Consider the following 7,318-nt stretch of genomic DNA (forward strand, 5'->3'; position numbering starts at 1 on the left):
ATCCACACTGTCGCAAATTATTTTTCCCATGCCATTAATGTTGACAAACAGCTATGTATGTACTGTGTGCATCACCGGAGCAGGTATTACACATTCAACTGGTGGGGTTTCAGCACCATCAGAAAGTAATGTTTATGCCACAAAAAGAATACCTAGGCATGGCCAATAAGGTGTATGACATTTCACTGTGGCAAAGGTAGTACCATACCTCTCAACCATACCGAATTCCTTGGAATTTACTGGTTTTGAAGGCAAACTAATGAGGTGCCATGAATTCCGAACTGGCCTGTTCAAATCCTGATTTTTTTTTTTGCATGTGTGTACAATTTTTAGTTAGGGCTGACATTAGCTTCCTGTCCGTGTCTGACTTTCTGTCAGGGTTGAAGACTCAGATGAGAGATAAAAAAAAATTAAAAAAAAAAAAAAAGGTTATTTACAGCTCAGTCACGACGACATGCAGTGTTGTGGATGCCAACCAAAGAGACTGTGTGAGTCAACGCGTTGACGCCAAAGCATGGTTAGGATTCTGCATACAGAAAACAGCAATGGAAACTGAGAAAGATTTATATTTGTTATCGTAATACTGTAACTTTATTATTAAAACACATAACATGTTAAGCACTTTCATTCCATGTTCAGGAACTTCATCCAATGTATTTTAAATGTATTTTAATAATAAAGTTATGGTTTTACAATTTACAGTAAGTTCAAATCTTCTTGGTTGATTTCCATTGCCATTTTCGGCACACAGGATTGTTGCCATTGCAGTTTGCCATCTTTACTTAACAGGTTCACCATATATTTATGTAATGCTCTTCATGGAATACAGATTATGTTTTTTTCTACTTAAAAACCTATTCAACTATCATATTCATAATTTGCTGTCCTTCCTCATCTCCCAGTCATCCACAACCCCCAAGTAATCTCAGAAAAAGGGAAGTGCTTGCTTATTGCATGTCTTTCATATCTGTATGTCATCTGTTCAAAAATTTCTTTGCTACTCATTCTTATCTACATACTAGAATCAGAATATTTATTCTAACTTCTGTGTTACTTGGTATCTTGGGCTGAAGTTGCAAAGAATGATCTTAGATTATAACTTCTGTCCAGCCATCTGTCCATAACATCTTTTTTTCCCATTTCTATACATGAAGTCAGATCAACGGATTAGTGACCATCATCTAGAGCCAATGTTCACACTACCAGGTGGCTAGCCTTGCCATGATTGTTCTTGCATACCACAGTGAAATATACAGCTAATTGCCCAAATCATCCACTGCATGTCTTTTAAATGTGCAAGGAACCGAGAGCACCCAGAGAAAACCCATGGAATGGGAAAACATGCAGACTCCACACAGAAGGAGTAGCAACAGAAAGTTGAACAGAAAAACTCTGTAAGAGACAATGGTACCAGCTGACAAATTGACACAGCTGTGGTGCAGTAAAACTGGTACTTAATTCAGTTCCTGCTAACAAAATTATATCGAGAGGCTCACAAATGCAGGTTTCTCTCTCTTTTAAAGGCTTCCAAGTCACTCAGGAAGCATATGATAGTTCCTTACATTTATTATCGACTGAGAATCCTGCTCACCACAGCTAATGAAAGTGGGGAAAGAGATACAATTTAAATATTTGTGGTGTAGTTAGTGACGCGTTCAGAACCTGTTGGTTGTGGGCACCTCACTTGGGACAGAGTGGCATCAGGATGGACTGGACTTCAGGGTTAAGAAGCTAGCGCCAGTTGCTGCTGGTGTGTTTTTCATTAGGGCAGTGGAGGCAAGTGAGATGCTGTAACTAACGAAACAAGCTATTGCAGCAGTTGGTATTCCTGTCCTCTTTAATCAGCCATGGTAAGTGACTCTGCAGCTTCTTTCTGGTAAATGGACTATTTCCTCTAGGAAGTGGCAGCGACCGGCACATTTTGGTAACTACCGTGGTGGGACGAGTGTAAGGGAAACTCATCCTTATGTGAGAAGGAATGATGGCTTTAGCTGGGGTGTGGGAATTAACCTACTATATGTCTATAGACCTCTTCATAGTGTTTCTCCCTAGTACAGGCTCCAAGTAGCTAACAGTTTGTTTGGTGTTGACTGATTTTCATACAATGAAAATTTTATGTATGGAAGTTTGTCTTACTGTTCATAAAGGATGTGGATAGTGGTTTTAAAATATGGTTTTAGCATTATCTCCATTAAACTCTGAGTCATTTGCTGGTTATGTAGTAATAATGTTAAAACATTTTATTTTAATTGGTGCCAGTGTACATAGATTTGCACTGGAATGGAGCCTTAGAGTGCTGTTGGATAATGGTTGTAATTTAGATTGGAATACTGTGTCACATATTAGATGTGGGGTGGAGCTGTTGCCTAGACAGTTATTATTTAACAGATGGATTGCACAATTCAAATGACAAGGTTATTTTTATTTTATAAATAAATCTAAATGTGATGATGCTTGGCATTAAGGTGTTATGAAATATGACTTGCCTTTGTGTTTTGTATCTAGAAGCTGTGCTTTTTCCTTAGGAATCATTTGTATTTTATGTTACATAGCCTGGAGTGTACATCATACTTCCATGAGGCTTTTGTACCTAGTCTCGATATCGCTGAATTCTGCAATAACCAGCTATGCCGTTCTTAAAAAAATAACAATATATAATTCAAATTTACTGTGCAGCCACTTTAGAACTTCTCTTGTGTGAGATGATCCGATATTTATTTTTCTCCCATTCAGAGCTGACGGCAGTCACTCGTGATCTAGGGAATCTGCATACCTGGAGGGGCTGTGTTTGTTCTTAATGCACAAGAGTATTTTTTTTTTAATCTGTTTGTATTTTTATAGGTCATAGATAACCTTCGTTAGAATAACTTAGTTAGAACCCAGGAAAAGTGTTTTACAACATTAAAACATTGAAAACATACATATTTCTGGGACTAATACTGTATCCATTTGTAACTGTGTGATCTGACTCACTGCCATTTTGTAAGTAGTTTTCCTTGTAGGGCCTCACACGTGTGTGTGTGTGTGTGTGTGTGTGTGTGTGTGTGTGTGTGTGTGTGTGTGTGTGTGTGTGTGTGTGTGTGTGTGTGCGTGTGTGTGCGTGTGTGTGTGTGTGCATGTGCGTGCATGTGTGTGTGTGTGTGTTGTGTTCCTTTATTGTACAGCTATTAGATTTTCCACCTTCATTTTTTTCTTGAAGGAATTGTATTTCCTGAAACATATTTACATTTTGTTCAGCTAGAAAATATATGGTTGGTATGTTCACAGATCCGTCATGATGCATAGTTGAACTGGTTTACACACAAGCAAGACATATGGGATACAAGACTTCTTCAGGTTTACTGTGCACACAAAATACTTTGTATGGCCCCTCCACTGATGTCCTCATAAAAGTGAAGAATCAGTCTTTGAAACCCAAGCTCATTTTGTTCTATAAAAATTGGTATTGCTTGCAGAATAAATATTATTTTTTCAGTTTAGCAGTGCTGAGTGTTGCTAGCCCAGAATTCCATTGGGATGGGCATGGTTACATAATTATGTATGCACATTTTATGTTAATCAGCATCCAGATTTTTCACCAGCTGTACCTACTTTTCATGGGCCTTTGTCCAGATTTGTGATGTTTCCAGGTTGAGAGGTATGGGTGGTACACTTCAGTTACACATTGCTGGAAGATGTATAGTGAGGTACACAAAGAAGGGTGTACTGTACTCTGTTATTGGTGTGATGAAGGCTGTGAACTATGAAGGTATTATGTCCTCTGATGTGGATGTCCTTCACATACTTAGCAGTTGTGTTACATGCAAGGGAGTAGTCAGCACTATGGCCACATGCTGGTTGATCTTCCACATACCATCTACCCCAGGACACAAGTTACATACCTATTGGTCTGATTATAGGATGTAATATCTATATTATACTTGGGTTGTATGTTTGTTTTCCTGATGTAACAAATCCCCCTATCTTTTTGTGTCATTGCAGGTGTTGTCATGGCTGTGGCAGAAATCTTTAGTGTGTGTTGATACTGTCTGTATTATACTAATATCACAGATGGAGTGAGTGATTGCCCACAATCTGTAGTCCTTCAGACAGCTGTCTGGATACAGGATGTGTATGTCAATTGTGATGTCTGTGATATAAATAATGGACAGGAAAAGGCCTAGCAGACAGCCCTGATGCACGGACCTGATCATTGGATCCAAGATATAGGTTCATAGGTTCATAGGTTCATACTAGGCTATCTGCCCTAGGGCATTTATAAGCCTAGCCAGAATGTGTTTGGCTTTCGCCACCCATTTTAAATTTATTTTGCTATGCCCTTTTTCAAGGTTAGTATACTGTGCCTCTGTCTAACAGTGACACAGAAGTGATACCGGGGTAAACCTACGATCTCCCATCCACTCATCAAGATTCCTCTTGGAGAGTCAATGAGGGACTCTGCCTAACCTGGACTGGGATTTTATTCCAGAGTGAAGGGAGCCTCTGGGTTATGAATCTGTCCCTCCAGCATGTCCTATTTATTTCAGTGCTGAGGTTCAAGTCTCTCGAGTGCGTAGCTCGATGGGATTTGGATTTTCTGAGGTGCAGCATGTCCATTAATTCCGGGTTGGACATGGCTTTATACGTCAGGCACAGATCGCCTCTGAACAGGCAGTATGCCACTGAGTAGAGCTGAAGTTTCTTTAACCGGGCAGCATATGGCATCTGTTTGAGCCCTTTGATCCTCTTGGTGAGGTACTTTTGGAGTCTTTCCAGTTGCTGCAGGTGTCTGGTAAGGTACATCCCAAAGGGGCATTGTACTCAATTATGGGCCTGATGAGGGATGAGTAAAGAGGCACGATGACCTCCCCTGATCTAGATGTGAATCCCTTCATGATTAGGTGGGCTATATAAAATGTTTTTCTAACCACTTTGGCCACGTGGTTGTCAAATGAGAGATTGCTATCAACTTGGGTCCCCAGGTCCCTAATTACTTCTTCTGTACTTAATGGATTACCACCTATGTGGTAATTTGTGGGCACTTTGTTTTTGCCAAAGGGATGACTATACACTTTTTGGCATTTAGCTTGAGGCCATGGCTCTGGCACCAGTTGTCTGTTTCTATGAGGCCCTTTTGGAGGATGCTTGTGTCGGCTGGAGAGTCGATTATGGCGCCCAGTTTGCAGTCATCTGCGAACTTGGTCAGCCACAGTCCTTCCATGTTGGCCTGTACCTCCGAGAAATATATACCGAACAAGAGAGGTCCCAGGACTGAGCCTTGTGGGACACCACTTGTAACTGGTTTGGAGTCTGACATGGCTCCAGCAATTCTAACCATGTGGGTTCTGTCCTTGAGCCAGTTTGCAATCCATCTAGTGACATAGGGGTTTATATTTAAGCTGGTGAGCTTATCTATAATGCCCGAGTGGGGTATTGTATTGAAGGCTTTTGTGAGGTCCAGGTAGGCTGTGTGGACCACCTTACCCTCGTCAATGGCCTTGGTGACTGTTTCAAAGAAATCAACCAGGTTTAAGAGGCAGGATCTGCCCTTAACAAAGCCAAACTGGGTAGGATCCAGTGTTTGTAGGTCCCCAATATCTTTATTTATGAGGTCCATGATGATCCTTTCCATAGCTTTGCAGACCAAGCTAGTCAGGCTTATGGGGCGATAGTTTCCAGGATCCGTTGAGGCACCACCTTTATGGAGAGGGACCACTGTTGCTGTACGCCACTCTTTGGGTACATATCCTGTAGTAAGGCTGAGATTGAACAGTAGTTTTATGTTTGGGTTTAGCTCTTCTTGGAGTTCATGTAGGACGCAGCCGGGACACCATCTGGTCCCATTGATGCTGTGTTTTTGCTTTGGAGAGGCGGCTCTTACCTGAGCATCTGAGATGTCAGGGGCAGCACTCTGCTGGGATAGATATTTGCCCTTTTGGTGGGGAGGGGGGGAGAAGTTTGCGCTGAACCTGTCAGCTAGGATGTTGGCAATGTCTGTGGGTTCAGTGTATTTTTTGTCATTTTGGACTAATTCTGAGCATATCTGGGAATTACCACCCAGGTTCCTAACATAACTAAAGAAAGCCTTGTGATTATCCTTAGTGTCCTGTGCAATTTTTCTCTCGAAGCTGGCCTTAGACAATTTTATGTGTGCCCGTAGTTTTTTGCTAATACTGATCAGTGATGCCTTCCCTTTTTGGGATTTTGCTCTATCATTTTGTAGCTTCCTCCTTCTATTGTATAGTTTGTTTATGGCTGGGGTCTACCAAACAGGACGTCTGCCTTTGGAGGATTGGGTCTTGGTTTTATTTGGGATTGCATGATCCATGCATTCCTGAAGGTGTTCATAGAATGCGTTTATAAAGGATTCTGCGGTCTGGGCCGTATTTTCCACAGGCCCTGGGGCATTGAAGGATTCCACTTCAGTTTTGAGGAGTGTGAAATTTGCTTTAGAGAAGTTTTTCATTGTGGTTTTCTGGGCAGGGGGTGGGGTCGGGATGTGAATATCCAGTGAGATTAGTTTATGGTCTGATCTTACCAGTGAGGGATACACTTCTGGTCTGGAGCATAGAGTCCCCATGTTGGTGATGATCAGGTCCAGTATATTTTCCCCTCTTGTGGGAGTGGTAACAAGTTGTTCCATAGCATTTGAGTTTATAAATTCTAGGAACCTTTGGGCTAGGGTGTTGGAGCTAGAGTAATGCTCCCAGTCTATGTTTGGGTAGTTGAAGTCGCCCAATATAATGGTGTTTGGAGAGACCTTCATATTTTCCAGTGTTCTCAGGAAGGCCGAGTGGGGTTCCTGGGTTTGGGAGGGTGGTCTGTAGCAGGCTATAAACTGGAAGGCAGTTTTACCCACTGTTAGTTGCACATGGATAGTCTCTGATGTTTTGTGCTTTGCCGCCAACCTGGAGGTGTGGGTATCTTTGATGAATATCGATACTCCCCCTTCTTTTGTGGTTTGGTCCAAGTTTTGGGGCCGAAAAGCATGGTATGAGGTATAACCTGGTAGTGCTGGGGTGCTCTCGGGAGTCCTGAACCAGGTTTCTGTTACTGCACAGATATCGATGTTCTCCATGCTAAGGAGAGTTTCGAGTGCGTGCATCTTGAGGTTTAGACTTCTGGCGTTGAGTAGCATTACTCTTAGTTTCTTATCCCTTGTGATACCTATGGAGGTGGGTTTGTCTTTTGAGCCTTGCCTAAAAAAGGCACTATGGGGGTAGCAAGAGCCTTTGCCAATATTCGAAAGCCCAGGGGTGACAGGTGCAAGCCGTCCCTAGCGAGCATCATGGCTTGTCGAGCATATCATCCCAAGCTGACAGGCATTGGATCCCCTTTG

Source organism: Protopterus annectens, chromosome 13.part0 (assembly GCF_019279795.1).
Source record: "Protopterus annectens isolate FY-2018-M chromosome 13.part0, PAN1.0, whole genome shotgun sequence".
NCBI classification, from domain to species: domain Eukaryota; kingdom Metazoa; phylum Chordata; order Ceratodontiformes; family Protopteridae; genus Protopterus; species Protopterus annectens.